Source organism: Nylanderia fulva, unplaced genomic scaffold (genome assembly GCF_048542155.1).
Source record: "Nylanderia fulva isolate GAGA-0341 unplaced genomic scaffold, ASM4854215v1 Scaffold1041, whole genome shotgun sequence".
Classification (NCBI taxonomy): domain Eukaryota; kingdom Metazoa; phylum Arthropoda; class Insecta; order Hymenoptera; family Formicidae; genus Nylanderia; species Nylanderia fulva.
The window spans coordinates 7501-31404 of NW_028189239.1; the positions used below are offsets into that span (position 1 = coordinate 7501).

Below are 23904 nucleotides of genomic sequence, written 5' to 3' on the forward strand. Positions count from 1 at the left end.
CCATCTCAGTCATAACTTGGAAGCACATTATATGAGGAGTGTCAAAGTGTGTTAAATGAAAAGCCTCTATTTTTTCATTTGCAATTATGGCAGCAACCCAGGGGTTATCTACTCCAGGTTGTATTTTAGATAGATACCCTGCAGAGTATCCGCGAACCATGCCCTTGTATGTATAAGGTTCTTGAATACACAAAATATCTATGTGTAGTTCTTTAATTAGGAGTTCTAAATTGGCAGCAGCAGCCATTGCTCTTTGTGCGTTTATTTGTGCAATTCTTAGTTCCATTCAATTTTATTATAGTATAATTCTAAATACTTTTTATATTCAGGGCATTCTTTGTGTTTTACGCTATGCTTGACCTCTTTCCTTTTACTGCGTACACAATTTATACATTGCGTCTCTTTCTGACAGTCTTTTTTAACGTGTCCTTTTTCACCACAATTCCCACAGATTTCATCTGTGACCTTGCAAAATTTTGCTATATGCCCATATCTATGGCATTTAAAACATCTTGTGATATTTATGTATTCTTTAATTCTATAAGTTCTCCTATTGCATAAATATTCTTCCCTTTTCAACCAATCTTCCTAAGAATCTACCTGGTACTTGTACTATCCAGTTTACATTATTATTATTATGTGTCTTAAAACTGTGTTTCATAATAACTTTTTCTTTTAGTTCTTCTGTCTCATTTGTTTGTATTGTATCGAAGTTTTTCTCAATTAAATCTTCCTTTAAGTCTTCAAGCTTGTATTCTTTCTCCACATCGTATATTATGATAGATGGGGAGGTTTTTCTCGGTTCTTCAATTTTCAATCCCTTTTTTTTAAAATTAACTTTTTTAATTAAATCTATGTCTTGTTTGCTATTTACTTCAACTACTACTGCCTTATTCTTGATGTTTCTGATTCCTTTAACTTTCAATTTGTTTTTGATCCCTTTTAATTCATCTATTACTTGTGTCCTAATATCTTCATTTGTTCTATCGTCGTTAGTTTCTTTTTCAGGTTTAATTATTATAGCTTTATGTCTTTTGTTACTGTTTATTCTCTCTGTTTTAGGTTCAACATCATATTGCCTTCCGGAGCTTTTCGTCGAGGTTACCTCAGCGTAAGTACTTTTTATTCTGCTACCTTGAAATATTGACTTCCATTTTTCTTTTTCAATAATTTCTTCATTAAGCTTATTTTCTAGTACGGCCCATTTAGCTAATATAAATTTTATCGCGGTTTTACTTATTTTGTTTGTCTCATTAAATAGAAACTCTTCTAATATCGTCCTGGTTCTGATAATTTTATCTAAGTTACTTTGTTCGTTTTCGTATTCTTCATTTGATTTCTTTCTTTTCTTTTGTATTTGTCTAATATTGCTAACATCTTCCGGCATGGAAGTCGTTGAGCCCGAACGTATCGTCCTAAAGGTCGCTTCAATCTCCTCCGTCTCTACGTCAAAATGTTTTGTTTTTAAGTGTTCATTTTCCATAGTCATCCCACGAGTGCGGTAGGAAATGATGTCAACTGTAGCAGAGCCTCCTATACTACAGCAAGCCTAAATACTACGGAGGGTCGGCCGGTACCCCGTAGGGATCGTTCAGGACTGTGCTATTTAAAGTCCCCACAGCCATGCATCCATCGACACGATGCCTCCCACCTTGGATTGGGACGTGTACCTATGAAAACCTAGGTACGGATCACTCTTAGCACCCATCCGTGGTGTAGGATGGGTGGGCCCCCCACCACGGCAAGGTGGTGATCCACGGGGGGGAGTAGATAGGGACAGTTATTGTGAGAGCTGTTGCCACGAAAGCAACAGACTCCGGCTACCTCGCCCCTACGGGCATACGCCACAACTGCTACCCACCGTCCCACGAAACCGCCCCGAGAACGGCAATAGAAAAATCCAGCAGCGCCTGCGGGCGTACGCAGGATGGACAGTTTAGCCGCGACGAGCGAGCCCTCCTGCTCCTCCAACCGATTTACCTCCTAGGGACCGCACTTACGCCGTTGGACACGGTATGCGTGTTAGGCTGGTACGGTCCCGCATCTCGCCCGCCGCGCCCACGGGGACCACGGGGAGGCCTGTCCATTTGTGTCCCGACCTGGACACCCGCTCTAACCCTGTTGGGTGGAAGTCTTTGGAAGGGAGGGGAGGATGACTTTATTTTAGAGGAGGGGCCTGCCTAATTTCGAGCTGACTTATCGGTTACGTGAGGAACCGCCCGGAGATAGCAGTTGTCTCGAGAGGGTTACGAGGCTGCCTCCCACTACTAGAGCCCCCGACAAGCTCCAGTTAGGTACTTCCTTAAAGACGCGTTTATTATTCAGCTCTCGAATCCCTTCAGCCAAAGGGTCTCTCGACAGTAATCGACGAAGACGGCGAAAACCTCTGGATCTGACACGAGGAACTGGGCCACCTCTGGCCATCGCCACTTCTCGATTGGAACCAACTCACGCAAAGCGACTCTTTGCGCTTCAAGGCCCGTACACTCCAGCAGGAAGTGCTGGATCGTGTCCTCTCGACCATCGTAGACACATGCGGCACCGTCCACAAGCCCTAAACTAGTAAGACGTGCTCGGAAGTTTCCGTGTCCGGTGAGAACCTGCGTGACCCAGTGGTCGGTTTGGAATAATTTCATGGCCATTCTGAGCCATATTGTGTCGAAGAAGGCGAAACGTGGTACGACCCTTGTTTGACGAGTTCCACATTGTCTGCCACATGTTTATCGCCTCGTCCTGGATTTGCCCTAACGCTACTTTTTTCTCGGTTCCCGCGGGTATTTCTATGTTTCCGATTTTCGCGTCTTGTCCCTTACGGACTCTATATCGCGTCGCATACTTCTCTATCAATATCTCCGCGGGCATCGCTCCGGCAACGACGCACAACGACTCGAAGGACGCGGTTCTATATGCCTTTACTACAGAAATGAGGGCTTTCCTCTGGGCGGATCTAAGGACTCGGATGTCCTGCTTGGTGCATAGGTCCCACCAACCTGCCGCGGCGTATGTAATTTTCGGTACGATCACTCCCTGATAAATTGTTCTTAGCGTCGCGTGACTCAATCCCCATTGCGCTCTCGCCAAACGCTCGAATTTCCGGAATAGTAGCTCGACGCTGCTACTTATCTTTCGGCAGTGCGTGTGCACCTCGAGTCCACCGTCGAAGTGGACCCCCAGGTATCTTACCGCGCCTTTAAACTTTATACTCGCGTTATTAATCCTAATGGTTGGTGGCCTGCTAACGAAGTCTGCGGTTTTCCTATTTCGTTTACGCTTCCTATCCGGTCGATCTCCTCCCCGGCTCCCGATTGGATTCCGTTGTACCGCTTCGTTTTTAAGGACGATGGCTTCGGTCTTTCTTTCCGAGACCTGGAGTTTCGCGAACTCGCACCATTTTGTTATTAGGTTCGCCGCGCGTTGACCTTCTACCTCTATCTCTCTACGCGAGTTTCCGCTTATTACGACGGCGAGATCATCCGCGTATGCCACGAATTCTATTTTTTCTGCTTCCAGCCGTCGCAGAAGACCGTCAAACATTAGGTTCCAGCAGGCCGGACCGAGGACGGAGCCCTTGCGGGCACCCCCTCGACGCCCGCTTGGAGACCTCTACCGAACCTATCGCGAGCTTTACTATTCGATTGTTGAAGTAACTTCGGATTACTTCGAATACGTTTCGCGGGCAGTCCCGGGACTTTAGCGCGTCTAAGACCAAAAGCCACCAGACGTTGTCGAACGCACCCAATATGTCGAAAAGTAACGCGACGGCGTATCTACCCTCAGAGATCCTTACCAATCTTCGCAACTCGACTATCGCGTCCTCCGTCGATTTTCCCGCGAGAAGCCGAACTGTCGATCCGAAATTCTACCCGGCGCCAGCGACGCTCCCGTTAGGCGCTCCTTAATTAATTTTTCGAAAAGTTTACCTACCACAGAGAGGAGACAAATTGGTCTATAGGATTTCGGTTCCCTTTCGTCCTTGTCCTCTCCCTTCAGCAAGGCCCGCAACGAGCCAATCTTCCAGGCGGAGGGAAAGACGCCCCACTCTAAACACCCGTTAAACAGTTTAGTGATCTGGCCGGGGATCACTTTCAACGCTGCTTTTAATACGCTAACTTCCACGAGGTCGGTTCCCGGCGCTTTATTGTTTTTGAGAGTCTTCGCTACTCTTATCGTTTCTACCACCGTGAAATGGGAGGCGTCCGGTGTCTCAGGTGGCGTGTACGCGTTAGCCCGTAATACGCTTTGTTCCGGTGTATCGCTCGCAACTCGGTCATCGGGGACGTGTACTTTAAGAAGACAGTTGGCTGTTTCCTCTAGAGTCATGGTTGAAGATTCGCCATGCCTGAGTGTGCTGAGCACTCTTTCTACTCGGAGTTTCTCCGCTTGTTGCTTATAAACGAAGCCCCAAGATTCTAAATTTCCATGAGATGTTACGAATTCCCGCCAACTATCGATCTTTGCCCTTTTTATATTTCTGCCATACAGCCGCAAAGAAGAGCGGTACTCCGACAGTTTTTCCACGTATGAGGGCTGGCCATGTTTCTTCTGCAGGCCACGTCTCAACCTGTATAGCCTTTTCTTGAAGATTGTTAGCTCCCTAGTCCACCACGGGTTGGACTTCCTAAAATGCCTTTTTCTTGGCATTGAGGCCTTGCATGCCTCGCTAAGAACAACTGCGAGCTTTTTGGCCATTTCCTCTACTTCCTCCGCCGACCTTAACTCGAGCGCCTCCAGCATGGACCCTGAAAGATCAGCGAGAGTCCCGGAAAACCGTTCCCAGTCGGCCCGACGGGTGTCGAACCTCATGTTCGCGACACCCCCGGCGTCCCGCCCCTTCGGCACTCTGAGCCTGATGTCGATGGAGTTGTGGTCGCTGGTTGTCCAATTGTCCCGTACCTTCCATTCCCTGATGAACCGGGTCATGGAGGGCGACGCCAAGGTCACATCGATATATGATGAACCTCTTGCCGTCCAAAAGGTGGGTTTCTGGCCAGCATCGTTGACCACCTCTATACCAGATGCCCGGATGACTTCGACTTTCGCACCTCTTTCGTCCGCCTCCTGGGGACTCCACAGCGGCGATCGGGCATTGGCATCTATCGCAACTATCAATCTCTTCCCCCTCAGCGTATGAAAACACCATTTCGAGGTGCCTGAGGTGCTTCTCTATTTCTTCGCAGTACTGAAAGTAGCACGAAGCCACATAGAAGGAGAAGCCAGGTGCTTGCACTTCTGCACAGACACAATGAGCTGTGCTAAGCTGCGAGATAAACAACAGCTGGAATTGAGAGTTACAGGCTGCCACCGCTGCCCACGGGCGCTGTGCACGCACGGCGGCCACTCTCATTCCTAATCCTAACCCAACTAAGGTGTGACTCGAGTCCCGCTTCCTGACGCATGGCTCCTGCAATAACAGGACGTCAAGCCGCTTTTCGACGACGAGCTGACGCATTTCTCCCGTGACTTTTGCCGAACGTCTCATGTTCATCTGCAGGACTCTCACTCCCGTGGTCGCCAGTGAGAAATTTTCAGACGAAGTAGGAGTAAAAGGGGAGCTTGCCGCGCTTTGTTGCGGCCCGGCTCGATCCGGTTTATTATGGGTGTGGGGTTGGGGTTTTGGGGAGTTCGCGGAGCTAATTTCATCGTTGTTTACGGCGGCGCAATTCGCGGAGCTATTCGCGGGGCTAATCGCGGTGCTAATCCTAATTCTGTTTTTCGCGATTTTTCCTTGCTTCGACGCTCGGTCCCAGCCGACTATCGGACGCCGGCGTGGGCCCGCCCACGGTCGCGTCGCATCTAGCTTAGCACAACTCGGACGGCACGAAGGCCGCTACCACTAAGTGCTTCCTGAGCTGCTGCCCTACCCGGCAGGAAGCATTTTATCAGGCGGGCACTTCTCCTAACCAAAGGTTTTATCATTTCCATTTATATTCCCACGAGTACGGTGGAAAGGAGGGTCAAGCGACGCAGAGCCACCACTACGCCACCAAGCCTAAATACACCGGGAGGGCGGCAGATATCCCGGGCGGACCGTTAGCGACCGCGATCTTACCGTCCACGCGGCCATTCATGCCCTCGGCACGGTACCTAACACCTTAACATTAAGACGAGCGCCATTGTTAGGAAACGCCTACCTATTCATCGGCATTCCACCCGAGGCAGACAAACGAACGAGACAAAGTAAAACGAAACGAAACGACCGGAGCGACGACGAGGATACCGATGATGATGTTCCTGAAAGAAAAGAAGCCGCCCTTTGGCCCCCGCGCCTCCGGGCCAGAAACCGGGAGGCGCGAGGCCCATCAGGCGCAGACAGAGACCCCTGCTCCCCCGCCATCGAACCGCAGCATGAGGAAGGCGAGCGGACATGTGATGGGTCTCCGGGAAGGCGGAACTTGGTGTAGGTAGGACAGGGATTGGAATAGATAGGTACGGGAAACGCACCCGTACCACCCCCAGCACTCCAGTCCTCGGATGAGGAGAAAGTTTCGCTGTGCGAGCGACACCGAGTGCGCTCCTCCAACGCATCCATGTGCGCGTGCTACTTGTGAGCCATTTGGTCAGTGACGCCGACTTGTCGTAGCAATGCAGTGTGTAAGCCTGAGGGTGGAAGTCCTGAAAATGATAATGATAAGCTCCCTTCATTCGCCGCGGCGTGTTGCTTTAGAATCTTGGAGAGTTTTTGGGGTTCCCGGCACTACTCGGGAGACCTTTAACGCTTGTGGACACTCGCTGGCCATGATGTGGCTGGAGGTCCCGCCCATTCCTTTCAATCCCTTGCTTTGTTGTCCCCAGGGCCGCACCCATTTGCATTTTACGTTTTCTGTCAGTCTCAACACGCATCGCGGCAGCCCCCGACAGCGACGCCAAAGCGCACCCCAGGGGGGGGCCGAGTCCCCACGCGGCGTGCCGCTTTGCAATCCTGCATTGGGTTCAACTGGGTCCTTAAGGCGTGTTGCCTTTAGCCTTTTTTGAAACCCACCGCGTGGCCAGCCCCGTGAATTGCACCGGAGTGCACCCCAGGGACCAAGTCGCCACGCGGCGTGTTGCTTTTCAATCTTGCGTTGGGTTCAACTGGTCCTTAAGGCGTGTTGCCTTTAGCCCTTTTTGGAACCCACCGCGTGGCCAGCCTCGTGAGTTGCACCGGAGTGCACCTCAGGGGTCGAATCGCCACGCGGCGTGTTGCTTTTCAATTTTGCGTTGGGTTCAACTGGGTCCTTAAGGCGTGTTGCCTTTAGCCCTTTTTGAAACCCACCGCGTGGCCAGCCCCGTGAGTTGCACCGGAGCGCACCCCAAGGGCCGAGTTGCCACGTACTGCTTTTCCGGATGTTTTGCTGACTTCCAACGCGTACTGCCTGACTTCCCTTCCGTCCTCAAGGTCCGGGCCCATAGCCCGTGGGACCGGGTCCATTTTGCCCTCAGTCTGGGTGACTGCCCCTTTGGACAACTCCCGGCGAACCTCCCCGCGTGCCGCATGCCGCAGAGAGAAACACCGAGTGTTCTTAGATTGTTCCACTGCATGTCCGATCCATCGAGCCGGTTTCCAGCCACAAACGTATGCGGCGTCCCGTTAAGGACACGCTTGCGACCTTCGCCCCGACATTCGACAGACCCGGCATGCGCGCCTGGGAACAATCCGTATTTTCGAGGCACCCAGAGTTTGTAAGGGGAAGCGGCGAGCTCCGGGCCGAACACTCTGGGGCCAAGTCTTAGGACACCAGTTTTCGGGCTATCGGTTTGTTTACCGATTTTGCGTTTTCATTTCCTAGATTATTTGTCCAGAGTTTGTGCTGGTCAATCTAGTCATTCGTAGTTTCACTTTTTGTTTTAAACTCTCTTTCGACTCTTCGGCATTCACGCCTTCGGCCTTGGCTCTGTGTGCGAAACAAGCAAGAGGGAGCCACGTTACTACACACTAGGTGTGCGCGCCACATATGAGCCATTTGGTCTTGCGACTCCGACTCTTGGCAATGCTGTGCTAGTAAGTAGATAGGGACAGTGGGAATCTCGTTAATCCATTCATGCGCGTCACTAATTAGATGACGAGGCATTTGGCTATGTTTCGTCTACGGTGCGCGACGACTGCTACAAAATCACAGTCGCCAAGTCGCCACCGACAACGATATTGCAGAGCTGTTTACTGTTGGTGTTCGCAGTCAACACCCTGGAGCGTGAAGGTCGGAGCTAGCCAAAGGCAGCTCGTACTTCACCTCGACCATTCACGCAATCATTCAAACTCGCGCGATTGATGCGGAGGCCCCCAACTCTACGCGCCATCCATCATGCACCACCAGATGAGGCCACGTTCCGCCTTCCTTCGTTATAACGCGATGTCATTGCGTTAAAACGTTTCCAGTTCAGCCATGAGCCCCACAAAACTCGAGTCGTCAACGTTCGGAGCTGGGCGGACGTTAAACCCAGCTCTCGCAACTCAGACTCGCTTCGCGAGCTCAAGACACCTCGCCACGAAATTGTAATGGCGGTAAAACGAACATTATTTCGAGGTACTCCTGTGCGCTCCGCCACAGCGGCTGCCAGATCATTACATGATCGCTACTTCTCCACCTTACGCTCGTGGGACATCTCCAACGCGGTTTCGATAGACACTACTTGCGCGTCTACGACCACTGCCTCACCACCCTTAGCGATGGTCAGGTCGGGCCGCCTCCGGCCGACAGACGTCGAATACGCTTGTTCCGCATCGACGCGCCATCCCTTCTGCTGTAAATAGCCACCAACTTGACGGCATAGGTCGTCATGCCGCAGGATTCTCCCTCCGTGCGTTCTGAAGCAGCGTTGCACGCAGTGAGCCGGCGTCTCGGTTTCGGGACAACCGGCACGACAGCGATTATCGCGCCCATCACGACCTCGGGAGCATCTCGCTCTAGACGGTATGCAGTTAGCCCGTATGTGGTGATAGTGCACGTAGTCGGCACCTGGGATGGCATCGGCGCCAGCCGATACCCAGTAGGAGCTCAGGTTGGAGGCCGCAACCTCTCTGAGTCCACTCCCATCGCACGACTCGCGCAACCAGGCCGCACACTGCTGTCTGAGCTCAGCGGTTGTAGTCACTCTATGGCCCCGCACTCGCATCTGGTTTTCACACCAGACAAGCTGCCTAGCCACATACGTGGTTTCGGCAGCCGCGCATGCTGCGGGCAGAGTACTCCGACACAACCGCTGCAGTCGGTTATGCTTCAGAATTGGGATCAAAGTTCTCAATAGAGGCATTCCAAGCCCGCCACTCTGTATCGGCGCATGCAGGTATCCAGCAGGAACATCATGGGGAAAACGCAGCCATCGTCGCACCGCAGTGCGTACGATGATATCCTTACCCTTGAGGGTTTTGGCCGAGACCGTACCCACTGTCCATCGGTAATAATACCGTGGAAGGAGACAGTCACGCAACAACCTCAGCCGCTGTTGCGGCTTAAGAGGTGCCCTCGTGAGTTGCTCGATGGCCTGAGCTAAGGGTGGATCGCTTGCGAGTTCCCTAGCACCTGTGTACTCGCAGCCCAGATACGTCCAGACATCGACCAGGGATCTTTGCGGTATCATCGCTCCCCCCACGGTGAAATAAGGTGTGGTGTCCACCTTCACCTTCTTGTCTCTGCCGGACGCCACCATGGACAGCACTCCGGTCTTTCTCGCGTTGATCTCGAGCCCATTTCGCATAAAGGCGTCATGAAGCCGTGTCAAGTTCTCCTGCAGCCCATCTCTGGTAGAGGCCAGGAGCACAATGTCGTCTGCGTAGCCCAGTGCATTGATAAACCGGCCACACAACCGATAGCCAACGTCCTCCGAGAGAATTCCTAGTGCTCTATCTACGACCAGATTGAACAGCAGGGGCGACAACGGATCACCCTGTCTCACGCCACGGCCGATCTTGATGGCCGACACTTCCTTAGCGCTGACCCCCTGCAACTCGGTCAGCGCATTCGAATAGACAGCCCTTACGTACTCTCTAAACTCCCGAGGGAGCCCCAGCTCATCGAGAGTCGTATGAATAGCAGCGTGCGCAACCGTATCGAAAACTTTCGACAGATCGACGCACGCCACATGCAGAGAACGACAGCGCCTCCGGGCGTCCCAAAGCACGGATGAAAGGACTGTGACGTTCTCACATACCCCGTCCACCGGCCGGAACCCCCTTTGGCGCCTGTCGAAGATGTCGAGGGCTGCCAATCTCTTTGCCAATATCTTGTGGAAGTGTCTTATTATAACGGATCTTATGCTGAGAGGTCGGTACTCCGTCGGACCTGGCCGATCGGACATACCCCCCTTCTTAAGGAATACCGTTCTGGTTGTGGCGATTGATGAGGGGATCGTCTCTGCCAGGAGCAGCAGATTGAACAGAAGCGCACGAAGAATCGCAGGAACAGCGTTCCACATCCTCGGCGTAATCTGGTCCAATCCGGGCGCAGTGCCAGTCCTTACGGAAATCCTGTTCACCTCTGCAGGTGTTATAGGATCCCAGAGCAAGGTCTTATCCGCCACAGGAACTGGATCCGTGGCAGCGCCATCGCCGAGACCTTCGAGGTGAATCCCTCTCGGGCCCGACGTACGGCCCCGGCCAGCACTCGCAGCCTGTGCCGCCTCCCCAAACGACTCACGCAAGTCCGTCATGTCTCCATCCGCACCGCTGGAGGCCTCCATAATGGGGCGCCAGCAGTTAAGGAATTCGACAGCAGACGGCCTCTCGCGCACCGAGTCGCCCTCGAGGATACGCGACAAACAGGACTTCTTGTTCTTTCTGTAGAGGGATTGCACAATTGCATACTCCCTCTTTCTCTTCTGCTCCTTGCTCTCTCGTTTAACTGGAGGACAGTGCTTCTTTGCCGAAACGCGTTGCGGAGGGCGCACTTGTAGCGGCCGAGGGAAGATCATGCCCAGCCATCTTTCGATAGCCAAGACGTCGACCCTCCCCGCCGTCAGAGCATCTCTTGCCGTGCCAGCAAGAGTATCAGCCTCGTAGCTACGGAACGCCGCATTCTGCTCTACGAGTGATTGTATCTTGTCCCGCAGCCTCTGAGAACTTTGTTCAGGGGGAGGCTGATGTGCGCTTTGATCGTCAGTACTAGCCTCAATGGCCGCAGAAATGGTGTCGGCTCGTGTCATCACCGCACCATCCCTATCGCCCTCATCGATCACAATCGCGCGACGCGATTGGATCTCTTGGCAGAAGTCTCTAACCATCACTCGGTAAGGCTCCTGTCGCCGTTTACCCTTGATGGCTTCGAGACTCCTATTGGGGAACCTTGTCTCCAGATACTGGTTAAGAAAGTCATAGTTACTCCCGCCGTTTATCCGCGCTTGCTTGAATTTCTTCACGTTGACATTCAGAGCACTGGGCAGAAATCACATTGCGTCAACACCCGCGAGGGCCATCGCAATGCTTTGTTTTAATTAGACAGTCGGATTCCCCTAGTCCGTGCCAGTTCTGAGCTGAGCGTTGAATGGCGGCCGAAGAGGACGACCACGACGGCTCGCGCCGCCACGGAAGCCACGCAGCAAGGAAGATCCGCGGGAGGCCAAGGCACGGGACCGAGCTCGGATCCCGGGACCGGCGCGAGAACGCCGACCGTTCACCTCGCCCAGGCCCGGCACGTCAGCCAGACCCGCTTCCCGACCAAGCCCGACACGCCCCGCTCCTCAGAGCCAATCCTTATTCCGAAGTTACGGATCCAATTTGCCGACTTCCCTTACCTACATTATTCTATCGACTAGAGGCTATTTACCTTGGAGACCTGCTGCGGATATGGGTACGAACCGGCGCGACACCTCCACGTGGCCCTCTTCTGGATTTTCAAGGTCCGAGGGGAAGATCCGGACACCGCCGCAACTGCGGTGCCCTTCGCGTCCCAAACCCTATCTCCCTGCTAGAGGTTTCCAGGGAACTCGAACGCTTATACAAAAAAGAAAACTCTTCCCGGATCTCCCGACGGCGTCTCCAGGTCATTTTGGGTTACCCCGACGAACACTCTTACGAGGGCCCGAATTGTATGCGGTTCCGCTGCCGGGTTCCGGAATAGGAACCGGATTCCTTTTCGCCCGACGGGCGTGTGTCTTTCGTATAAAATTTATTATTATTTCTCGACACTCGAGTATATTGTACGCCGTCATTGACATAGGATTTCTCCTAGGGCTTAGGATCGACTGACTCGTGTGCAACGGCTGTTCACACGAAACCCTTCTCCACGACAGTCCTCCAGGGCCTCGCTGGAGTATTTGCTACTACCACCAAGATCTGCACCGACGGCGGCTCCAGGCAGGCTCGCGCCCAGACCCTTCTGCGCTCACTGTCGCGACCCTCCTACTCGTCAGGGCTTCGTGACGACGCGAGAGAAGACTAACGCCCGCTCCCGGTTGCCGCCCCACTTGCCGCTGACGGCAGAGTATAGGCTCGACGCTTCAGCGCCATCCATTTTCAGGGCTAGTTGCTTCGGCAGGTGAGTTGTTACACACTCCTTAGCGGATTCCGACTTCCCCGGCCACCGTCCTGCTGTCTTAAGCAACCAACGCCTTTCATGGTGTCCCATGAGCGTCGAGTTGGGCGCCTTAACTCTGCGTTTGGTTCATCCCACAGCGCCAGTTCTGCTTACCAAAAATGGCCCACTTGGCACTCTGATCCGAAGATGTTCGTGGCTTCATAATTCAAGAAAGCCAGAGATCTCACCCATTTAAAGTTTGAGAATAGGTTGAGGTCGTTTCGGCCCCAAGGCCTCTAATCATTCGCTTTACCAGATGAGACTCGCGCGCGTTCCGTGCGGAACGGCCGAGTGCCAGCTATCCTGAGGGAAACTACACAAACACGCTCCCCCTCTTAATTCGCGCAGCATTCTCTGGGCGCGCGTTCGCCAACGTTTTACACCCTTGTGCGCTTCTCCTCCTCATTATTATTATTATTTCGGTGTGTCATTTCAGACGACGCCAGGATTTGCACCGCGGCCGGTCGGCGCGGCACAGACACCTCGGGCGAACGTCCAACGATCGCTCGTACGCCCATTGTAAGCGTTGCACAGGGCACAGGCGACGCGCGCGCCATTCTCTGGTCGCCCGCGTCGTGGCCGTGCGCGCTTTTCGGGCGCATGCAGTTTAGGGGTACTAAAACGACCCTCAGCCAGGCGTGGTCCGGGAATTGTATCCGTGGACCGCAATGTGCGTTTGAAATGTCGATGTTCATGTGTCCTGCAGTTCACAAGTTGACGCGCAATTAGCTGCGTTCTTCATCGACCCACGAGCCAAGTGATCCACCGTTTAGGGTAATCGTTCGAAATTTTTGCGTTCGCGAAGAAACGCGCTTCTCGTTCAACCATCGTGGTCTCTTCTCTCGGACGAGAGAGAGAGAATAATCGTGGTGGCTCTTCGATCAGCCTGTCCGCGCGCGTCCGAGGACGCGCGCGGACCGCCGCCTCCCGCCAGGGAAGGCTACGGCACAAAGATAGAGTTGTGTGTTTCTCGTTCGGAGCGTCTCTCCCGCAACGGGAGAGCCGGGGCGGAAGCTCTTTGAAGAAACCGTCGGACCGACACAGTTGACAGATTGGTCGAAATATCATCGATCCCTTCTCTGTGTTATATATATATTATAATAATATATGGGGGTCCTCTCGCTCGGCACTCGCGGTCGCACACCGTGTGTTCTCGGCACGCTGACCGCTGCCCCGCGACAACGGGGAGGGCGCGCGTCGACGAACGTCGTGGGTGCTGCACACACGCGTGCGCGGGCATAGGTTACCACCGGTTCGCGCTCAACGCCGAATCGACGCTCTGTGTGTGTGTGGCCGGAGAATGCACACACACGAGCGTGATCGCGAAGCGTCTCGCTCCGAATCGTCGTCGAACACCGCCGGGCGCGCTGCTCTGCTTGCCGACTACTTTCAGTCAGAGAGGCGCGACGGCGTCCGTCGTTATATCAAAACACAACAACAAATTCCGTCAAAACCGTTATTTTTTTTTTCTCTAAAAGCGCCTTTTCAGCGCGTCCATTCAGTCGCCGACTGCTGCGAGCGCGCGTCTCTCCCAAAAGAGAGGACTCTCGACGCAGAGCAGGACCTCTGGAACGTTAATGATCCTTCCGCAGGTTCACCTACGGAAACCTTGTTACGACTTTTACTTCCTCTAAATGATCAAGTTTGGTCATCTTCCCGGCAACATCGGCAATGCCGAGACATTGCCGCGCACCAGTCCGAAGACCTCACTAAATCATTCAATCGGTAGTAGCGACGGGCGGTGTGTACAAAGAGCAGGGACGTAATCAACGCGAGCTTATGACTCGCGCTTACTGGGAATTCCTCGTTCATGGGGAACAATTGCAAGCCCCAATCCCTAGCACGAAGGAGGTTCAGCGGGTTACCCGGGCCTTTCGGCCAGGGAACACACGCTGATTCCTTCAGTGTAGCGCGAGTGCGGCCCAGAACATCTAAGGGCATCACAGACCTGTTATTGCTCAATCTCGTGCGGCTAGAAGCCGCCTGTCCCTCTAAGAAGATTTGTTTGTACGTTGGTAGTAAAAACCCGCCAGCCGAAGCCGGGGGCCTTCGCGATACCATAAGGTACGCCTATTTAGCAGGCTAGAGTCTCGTTCGTTATCGGAATTAACCAGACAAATTGCTCCACCAACTAAGAACGGCCATGCACCACCACCCACCGAATCAAGAAAGAGCTATCAATCTGTCAATCCTTCCGGTGTCTGGGCCTGGTGAGGTTTCCCGTGTTGAGTCAAATTAAGCCGCAGGCTCCACTCCTGGTGGTGCCCTTCCGTCAATTCCTTTAAGTTTCAGCTTTGCAACCATACTTCCCCCGGAACCCAAAAGCTTTGGTTTCCCGGAAGCTGCCCGCCGAGTCATCGGAGGAACTTCGGCGGATCGCTAGCTGGCATCGTTTATGGTTAGAACTAGGGCGGTATCTGATCGCTTTCGAACCTCTAACTTTCGTTCTTGATTAATGAAAACATTTTTGGCAAATGCTTTCGCTTTTGTCCGTCTTGCGACGATCCAAGAATTTCACCTCTAACGTCGCAATACGAATGCCCCCATCTGTCCCTATTAATCATTACCTCGGGGTTCCGAAAACCAACAAAATAGAACCGAGGTCCTATTCCATTATTCCATGCACGCAGTATTCAGGCGAAGGTAGCCTGCTTTAAGCACTCTAATTTGTTCAAAGTAAACGTACCGGCCCGACTCGACACTCAGTAAAGAGCACCGCGACGGGATATTAGTTGGGCCGCCTCTCGCGAGGCTAAGCCCACCGGTAGGACGTCCCACATCACGCCAGTTAAACACCGCGAGCGGTGAACCGACGGTGTGCGACACAGATTCAACTACGAGTTTTTTAACCGCAACAACTTTAATATACGCTATTGGAGCTGGAATTACCGCGGCTGCTGGCACCAGACTTGCCCTCCAATGGATCCTTGTTAAAGGATTTAAAGTGTACTCATTCCGATTACGGGGCCTCGGATGAGTCCCGTATCGTTATTTTTCGTCACTACCTCCCCGTGCCGGGAGTGGGTAATTTGCGCGCCTGCTGCCTTCCTTGGATGTGGTAGCCGTTTCTCAGGCTCCCTCTCCGGAATCGGTGCTAGGACCGTGCGATCAGCACAAAGTTATTCAGAGTCACCAAAATAAACGGTGGACGAACGGCGAGCCGCCCGCCACCGATTGGTTTTGATCTAATAAAAGCGTCCCTTCCATCACTGGTCGGGACTCTGTTTTGCATGTATTAGCTCTAGAATTACCACAGTTATCCAAGTAAATGTGGGTACAATCTAATGAATTATAACTGATTTAATGAGCCATTCGCGGTTTCACCTTAATTCGGCATGCACTGAGACATGCATGGCTTAATCTTTGAGACAAGCATATGACTACTGGCAGGATCAACCAGGGAACTTCGTGTTCGGTTACTCGCAAGGAAGTAACTCGCGAGCGAGCCCGAAGACTCGTCGCTAGCTCTTTTTCGCGCGCGCGCGCGTTCGATGCCGAAACACCGACGCGCGCGCGACACGCTCGTATGTGCCATTTTATTTGCCGCCGGTCTTGCTCAGCCGGTCGGCGACACTCTGCTGTGTTTAACGCTATTATGTAAAGCGTACGAGAGAACGACGGAGGCGAGAGTAAACCCCCGACGCCGCCGCCTCTCCTCTTCTTCCTCCTCCTCTCCGTTCAAAAATCCACAAGATCAAAATACTCGTGTTCTTATTCTCCCAAATGTTATGATGCGCGGTCTCGAGAGACCGCGCGATTCACCCTGACGCTAGATCGACGATGGCGATGCTTAGACGTCGAGGACTGTTCTGTCTGGTTCGTACGCGTTTAACCGCACACGACCAGCAATAAGATTTCGCTACGGCGTACAAAGCGAGCGGGAAGAAGCAACTCTTCCCGCAAACTCGTATCCGTGGAGTAGATGCTCGGTAAGCGCGACGATTCCGCTGCTGCGTACGAAACGAGAGGGAACCGCGCGGCCAACACACTAGAGGCGTGCGCGCCACATAAGAGCCATTCGGTCTTGCGACACCGACTCGTGGCAATGCTGTGCTCGTAATAAATAAGTGTGCGTTAATTTTGCGCGCGTTCGGCGACGAACGAGAAGAGCCGCACCGTAATCCCCGGCGAAGAGGAATACGAGACGACGCGAGAGTCGAACGTACGTTCTCGCGAGACACGCAACCTCCAAGCATGAGAAGACTTGGCGGCGGCGCGTTCTGCGACGATCGTATATTATTTTATATATTCGTGGTTTCCAAATCAAACATTTTATATAAATGTTTTCTCCGTGTCAGAGTCGCGACTCGACAAAATCCGTTCTCGACCTGTTCGGGCGATTCTTCGTTTGTCAACGTCGAGAGCGCGACACGTACAATATTAATCTCTCCTACCTCTTATAGTACCCAACCGACCGGCCAAGCGGTCGGCGACGGTACGGAGAGCGGTCGAATGTCACGTCCGGCTTCATTACTATGTCCGGGTATGTAAATTTTTTTCCATCTATAAGAAATAAATCCTAAAACTATCAAACATCATTTGAAAAGCGCGCCAAAGCCGGCCATAACGCTTAATTCCGCCTAGAAACTAAGCGTGGCGCTTCGTAGCGCCTAAGGGTCTCCCACCACGGTGAGAGCCCCTACTCCGGAGGGTTCCCCCTCTCCAGGCCGCCGCAGGCCCGAGCCGCCGAAACGAAGGACCTCAGAGCAGTCCCGAATTTCGTCAGTTCTCTGCGCGACACCGAACAGTACAGTCGCACTTCTAAATTCTAACTCTGAGTCCAAATTCTAACTCTAATTCTAAAATTCTAATTCTAAGTATAATATCCTAACTCTAAAATCTAAATTCTAAGTCTAAGTCTAAATTCTAAGTTCTAGTTTCAAATCCTGTACTACTATACGAATAAATCAGTGTATTCATGTGTGAAAACTAGTGTTCAGTACTCTTCAAAACTTCCACTCCCGTGTTAAAATACGATAGCGTTTAAATCTGTCATACGGCATTTGAATTCAGAATAATTTAAACTGTTTTGGAGCGGACCACCGCTCATCACAGTTAGAATTAACATTCTCAGCATTTGCCAAAATAAGGAATTGATAGTGAGGTCCGCCGCATATCAACCCTCCTTATTTGAGTAATCATTCAGAGGATGCATCAAATTCAATATGCCTAAGACGCGACGCGCGGGAAGGAAGAATCAACTACGAAAACTAAACCGACTCTATCGTGAATCAGCGACCGAGGAATATTCTCAATTTCTCGGAGTGGAGTATCAGGCCGATCCTGAATACGAGGACATTTTCAACATTAAAAATAATAACAACGACGAACTCCTACAGTGGAAGTGCATACCAATAACGTTCCAACCACGACGCCTGCCGCCGCCAAACATCCCAGTGAACGACCCTCGCCGCACGCACTACCTCCAAGTACGAGCCGACACGATCAAGAAAGTGCTACTAAAGGTAAGTGAAATTCATGTTAACCTAAGGAATCGCGCGTGTTAGCAAATTCAGAGACGGTTCTACCACGTGGAAGAGAACATTCTAGAAAAATCTCCGACGCATTTTTCCTCTTTTCCATCGTCACTGCGGAAGCTATAAAAAAAAGGGTCAGGCTATAAAACTAGGGTCGTCCACTGCACACGGTACAACTCTCGAACTTCTAACACGGAAAAACGCAAATAATTCAATCTCTTAAAAATCTTCGTGTCTCAAGAAATAACTTCGTAAATCCGTACAACAAAGTAGTCATTTAAACAATAAACAATTAAGAACACTCTCGATTTACCGACAGTATACCGACACACGTTCTTTTACCAACATTACCGACATTATACCGACACACTTTCTTTTACCAACATTACCGACATTATACCGACATACGTTCTTCTACCGACGTTACCGACAATATACCGACGTACGTTCTTTTATCGACGATCTTACCAACGATTTACCACCGGCTTTTACCGACGGCCTTTACCGACAATCGTTACCGATAGTTGCCGACGTTATATCGACGCCACATCGACTCACTTTACCGACATTTACCGACTTCTCGACAACGTCCGGTCTCATCAACCATCTACGAGCGAACAACGCATGATCTTTTAATACAACTAACGTGGCAGGTATCGATGTGCCCAATCCCCTTTAGAGGTGTAACCCCTCTTCCAGGAGTTAATCTCCTAATACCTCTCGAGCCTCCGTATTACTGTCAAGTCGGTATCGGGTACATTCATTTTGAAACTAAAGCCGCTCTTTGTCTTTCATGCTTCGCCACGTTACCTCGAACTTCTCAATTGTTCTGGACACGGATCCGGAAACATAGCCTAACCATAGGTGGATTATTAGTTGGGATAGTTTGCGGAACTTGCAGCAACCGCCTCACCCTCTCACGGGCGGGTGACCTATGCGAACTTTGCGAGTCTATATACGAAGACTACTCGCTTAACCCAGATAGCGTCCCGGTGAGGATAGAAGACGGAACCACGATCATAACTGTAGAATTACAGATAGGCTCTACGCCGTAACTGCTACTTTAAGGGTAACACATTCTTTCCCTTTCCTCCGCATCGTGCAACCTTTGTCGGAAAACCCTTCGTCGTGGGTATCCCCGGAAAAATTTCCGTAATACGACGTTGTCTCGCGCAATAGTTCGAGTACGTGCAACGCGAATCATACACTCGCGAATAACACGCCGCGACTGCGAACGGGACGTAACACGAAACACGCCGGAGTGGCGAGAGACTCGAGAAAGTACGTTTACGACTCGTCCGGACTCGCTCGACTCGTTCGACGCGCCGAGCGCGACGTATCTCTTATAGTACCCAACCGGCCGGCCAGGCGGTCGGCGACGCACGGTCCTACGCACGGCCGTATGCGAGCGCGAAAGGCGCGTTCAATCGAGACATTGTCGCGGAGAGCGAACGTTCGAAAAGGCCTATTGTACAATAAAATATTATAACGATAGCCGTATGGCGAATGTCAAACAACGATAATTAGCATTAATTAAGAAGGAAACAAACGAAATGCCGGGACAATAAGGTATAAGCACCGACGGTACCTCCGGGCCGGGCGGCACCTCCGGGTCGGGCGGCACTTCCGGGCCGGGCGACACCTCCGGGCCGGGCGACACCTCCGGGAACCACGGCTGACCGGCGACACCTCCGGACCGGGCGACACCTCCGGGCCGGGCGACACCTCCGGGAACCACGGCCGACCGGCGACACCTCCGGGACGGGCGGCACCTCCGGACGACCGAATGATTTCTCGAAGTCAGACGACCGCCGGCGGTACCTCCGGAACACTTAACGACGATTTACGGCGCCGCAACGAGGAGAGCTACGTAAAAACGTTTCGGACAAAAGTTACTTACTATTCGGCGCTCGCTCGACATGAGGGCGCTGTCCGATTACTAACTCGAAACGTGTCTCTCAAACCCACGTGTCGGAGACATATATTTCGAATTATTACGGATGATACGCAACACGCAAGCTGCGGTGACCGCGATTACGGTACGGAACACTCGCCCGATGCGAAATCACGCGCGCGGCAACCGAGACGGCTCGTTCCGGGCGTGATTATACGTGCGGCACCACATAACGGCCGGCGTCAACTTGGGGACGGACGGCACCTCCGGGACGGGCGACACCTCCGGACGACCGAATGATTTCACCAAGTCCGTCGCCCGCCGGCGGACCTCCGGGGCACTTGACGGCGAGTAGCGCCGCTACGAGGAGATAATGCTACGATACGGAAATACGTTTCGGACAAAGGTTTTCGTACTTTTCGACGCTCCGCACGACCGCGCGACACGATTATTACGATATCTGCTAATTCCCGGCTACCACTCGTCGGATGCACAATCTTCGAGATTCTACGACCGATACGTGGACGAATGCAGGGGTGAAAAAGGACCCGGGGGTGTTTCACAAAAAATTTCCCATTCGTCCCTTTAAAATTTTAAAATTTTAGCTCGCCTTTTGCGGTCAGCGGAACTCGGGAAACCAAATTCCCCGGCGGTTCTCTCGCCGGCAAGCGAAAAATTTTCCAGGCCCGATAGCGGCGTGTTGCCTTTTAGCGGGACCCCCTCCGGGGCACGCGCCGCCCGAAAACCCCAAAGATGGGCGTGTTGCTTCGTTGGGGGCACCCCCCCGCGCAGGGCCCGCTCTAACCCCAAAACCCGCGCGGCGTTTTTTCTTTCGTTGGGGGGCACACCCCGGCGGCCCCGCCCCCTAACCCCAAACCATCGCGGGGTTCTTTTTTTTGGGCGGGGACACCCCCGGGCCCCACAACCCCTTTTTTTCCCAAAATTCGCCCGGCGGTTGTTTTTTGCCGGGGGCGAAAATTTTTTTCCAATCCTTCGCGGGTGTTGCTTTGGGGGGACGAGAAATTTTTCCAGTCCGTTCGGGCGTGTTGTTTTTCCGCCGGAAGGGGAAAAATTCTTCCAAGTCCGTTCGGGGCTTTTGCTTTGCCGGCGAGGGAATTAAAACCAACCCCGTTCGCGGCGTTTTTTTTTCCCCGGGCGAGCGAGAATTTTTAACCCCCTTCGCGGCGGTTCTTTCCGGCCGGAGAGAATTCCCACCAAGTCCTTCCGGGGGGTTTGCTTTCCCGGCGAGGAGAAATTTTTCCCAAACTTCGCGGGGGGGTTCCTTTTTTTTTGGTGCGACACCCCGGCGGCCCGCTGCCCTAACCCAAATACGATCGCGGGTTTTTCTTTCGTTGGCGCACACCCCGGGGGCACCGCCGCTCGTAACCCAACCCCCATCGCGGCGTTTGCATTCGGGGGGGGGCCCAACCTCCGGGGGCACGCGCCGCCCGTACCCAGTCCACGGGGGTTTTTGTTTTCTTTGGGGGGGGAACCCCGCCCCAAGCCGTTTTTTCCCCCAATTTTTGCTGCGGCGTGTTGTTTCCGGGCACGACAATTCTTCCAATTTCCGTTGCGGCGTGTTGCTTTCCCCCGGGGAGGGGAAAAATTTTTTCCCAAAGTCCGTTCGGGGCTGTGCTTTCGCCGGCAGCGAAAATCTTCCAATCCGTTCGCGGCGGTTTTTTTTTTCCCCCCCGGGACGGAAATTTTCCAACCCCGTTCCGGCGTGTTCTTTCCCCGGCGAGCGAAAAATTTTTCCCAAAACCGTTCGGGCGTTTGCTTTCCCGGGAGCGAGAATTCTCCAAAATTTCCTTCGCGGCGGGTTTTTTTTCCCCGTCGAACGTGTGGGTCCCCGTCTAACCGACAAGACAACCCAAAAACCGGGGCTGATCCAAAACGATCGCAGCGTGGTAAGCTCTCCGATACCACCCCCCAGTACCTAATCGTCTACAACATCCGGTCCCCCCCCGAATGCGGAACCCATATCGCCCCTTAGACCCTGCCTCGTAGCGGGGAGATCCCAGGGGCGTGGGGGCCTACGCAAAAAGGGGGTTTGTGCGAGACCGGCCCAGGACCGGCCCCCTTGTATTTTACTTTTTTTTAGCCTTTTTACCACGAGATCCCAAATACATTCCCCCTTACTAAAGGAACGCCTTAGAGGCCCCTTTGGGATAAACCCCGGGGACTCCCCACCGGCCGTGACCCAGTGCGTGAACCAAAAACCGAACCGCGGTTCCCCCCGTACTGACAATTTTTAAACGCAAAAAAAGTATCCTAGGGTAAAACTAAAAAACCGCTCCACGGAAAAACCCCCCCACGTTCCCGTTGGCGGTGAACAACCAACCTTGGGGAAAATTTTGCTTCGCAAGATAGGAAAGCCACATCAAGGGTCAAAAAACAAAGCCTAGGGGAAGTTGGGGCCCCCCAATCAGTTATCCCGGGTAATTTTGATACCTCTTTCTGAAACCTTTAAACCAAAAAGGTCGTAGGCCGTGCTTTGCAGTCTTTTGGTCGAACATGAGATCAAGCCCCCTTTTGCCCCCTTTTTCTCACCCCGAGGTTCTGTCCTGTGAGCGGCCTTAGGCACCTCGTTTTTTTTTGCAGTTTACCGCCCGCAAATCCCCCCCCGGAGTGTCCCCCCAATCGGTAAGCGGGGGGATTAACGGGATCGGCCCCGGCCCACGCCGTCTGACCGTTTGGGCCAAACAAAAATGACCCCGGGGCGAAGCCCCGGGGGAACGCGTCCCCCTAACCGATAAGTAAAGGCCCTGAATAGTGGTTTTACCGGGGTGTTGCCTCCCCCCTTTACCCTCTCAGTCTCCCCTTCAGTGCCAGTAGAGTCAAGTCAACAGGGGGTTTTTTTTTCCCCTAATTTTTCCAACCCCCTTCCCCTTGCAGGGGTTTGCTAGACATAATAGGGACTTTTTTTTATTTATTTTTTTTTTTTTCATTTTGGTCTCTACAACGCCGAGCTTCCCCTCATTGCTGTTTTCTGACTCTTTTTTTTTTCATTCCTTTGAATGGAAATTTTTTTTCGTTTTTTTTCCTTCATCTTTTTCCCCTTTTTTTAAATTTTTTTTTAGACATCCTTACCACAGGGCTTTCCTTTTGGCGAAAGCTCCCCGCCCTTCCCCCCTTACCGCGTGGAGGGGGACCCTTTTTCTAAAAGTTTTCCTTAATTAAAGTTTTACTGGTTAACGCTTGGGTTTTAAATTGTTCTCGTTGGAGAGTAGTCGCTTTGTTTTTTTTTTCTACCCATGTGCTCCATGACCTTTTCCCCCGTCATTCCTGGACTCCGCATAGCTCCTGTCTCGATTCCCCGCTATTGGCCTTCCCTTCCTCGGTCGCTCCGCGTTCGAAATATGCATTTTATCGGCCCTAGCCTGTCTATGTACGTGCATCCTTTCCAGGGGTGAAATGCTTTCTCTTTACAAACGTAACTCTTTTATAACCGGTATTTTCTTCGGGCCCTGGTCTTCGCTTTTGGGCCCTCTCGTTGCCATTCTGCTTCGATTTTTTCTTCTTCTTATTTTGTCCTTCTACCAATTCTATCGTTTTACGTTTTTTTTTCGCTTCATATCTATAGTTATTCCCTTCTACCCAAGTTTCTTTTCATTTTTTTACTCATCCTGTTGATAATTTTTCCCGTCTAAAAGGGATTATTCCCTTATTCTTGCATGCCTTCGACTCGTTTTAATGCTTTTTTTGACACTAGGGGCCGCCGCTGAGCCGCCAAAAGGTCCTTTTTCTAAACATGTACACCCCCTTTTAAACCAGAACGCAGCCGCTCGTATAATTGGGGGTTTCTACTGCCTTGTTAGTTTCCAGGACATGTTTTTTTTTTTTCCCCCCTCTCCCTTGCGACTTTTTTCTATTTTCATAAAATTTGACTATTTTCTCTTTGGTATCTTTCTGGGGCTATGAAACTTATTTGCTGTCAATTAAGACACCAAGGTATCTTCTTCGGAAGCAATTTTTTTGTTTTTGGGCCCCCGATTTTTTTTGGGCCCGGGGATCCTTTTTTTTCAAATTTGCCCTTTTCTAAGGCCCG

At 52.2% G+C, this 23904-nt stretch overlaps 2 non-coding genes and 1 pseudogene across 2 annotated transcripts; all 3 read right to left on the bottom strand.

Annotated features, from left to right (window-relative positions):
- Nucleotides 1-11718: 11718 nt before the first annotated feature.
- LOC146725089 (large subunit ribosomal RNA) lies at nucleotides 11719-12874 on the bottom strand (annotated as a pseudogene).
- A 233-nt stretch (nucleotides 12875-13107) lies between these two features.
- LOC114939315 (5.8S ribosomal RNA) lies at nucleotides 13108-13262 on the bottom strand. Its single transcript, XR_003821211.2, has one exon. It is a non-coding gene; the product is annotated as a 5.8S ribosomal RNA (ribosomal RNA).
- Nucleotides 13263-14060: 798 nt separating this feature from the next.
- Nucleotides 14061-15888, bottom strand: LOC114939316 (small subunit ribosomal RNA). Its single transcript, XR_014925110.1, has one exon. It is a non-coding gene; the product is annotated as a small subunit ribosomal RNA (ribosomal RNA).
- Between the last annotated feature and the right edge of the window lie 8016 nt (nucleotides 15889-23904).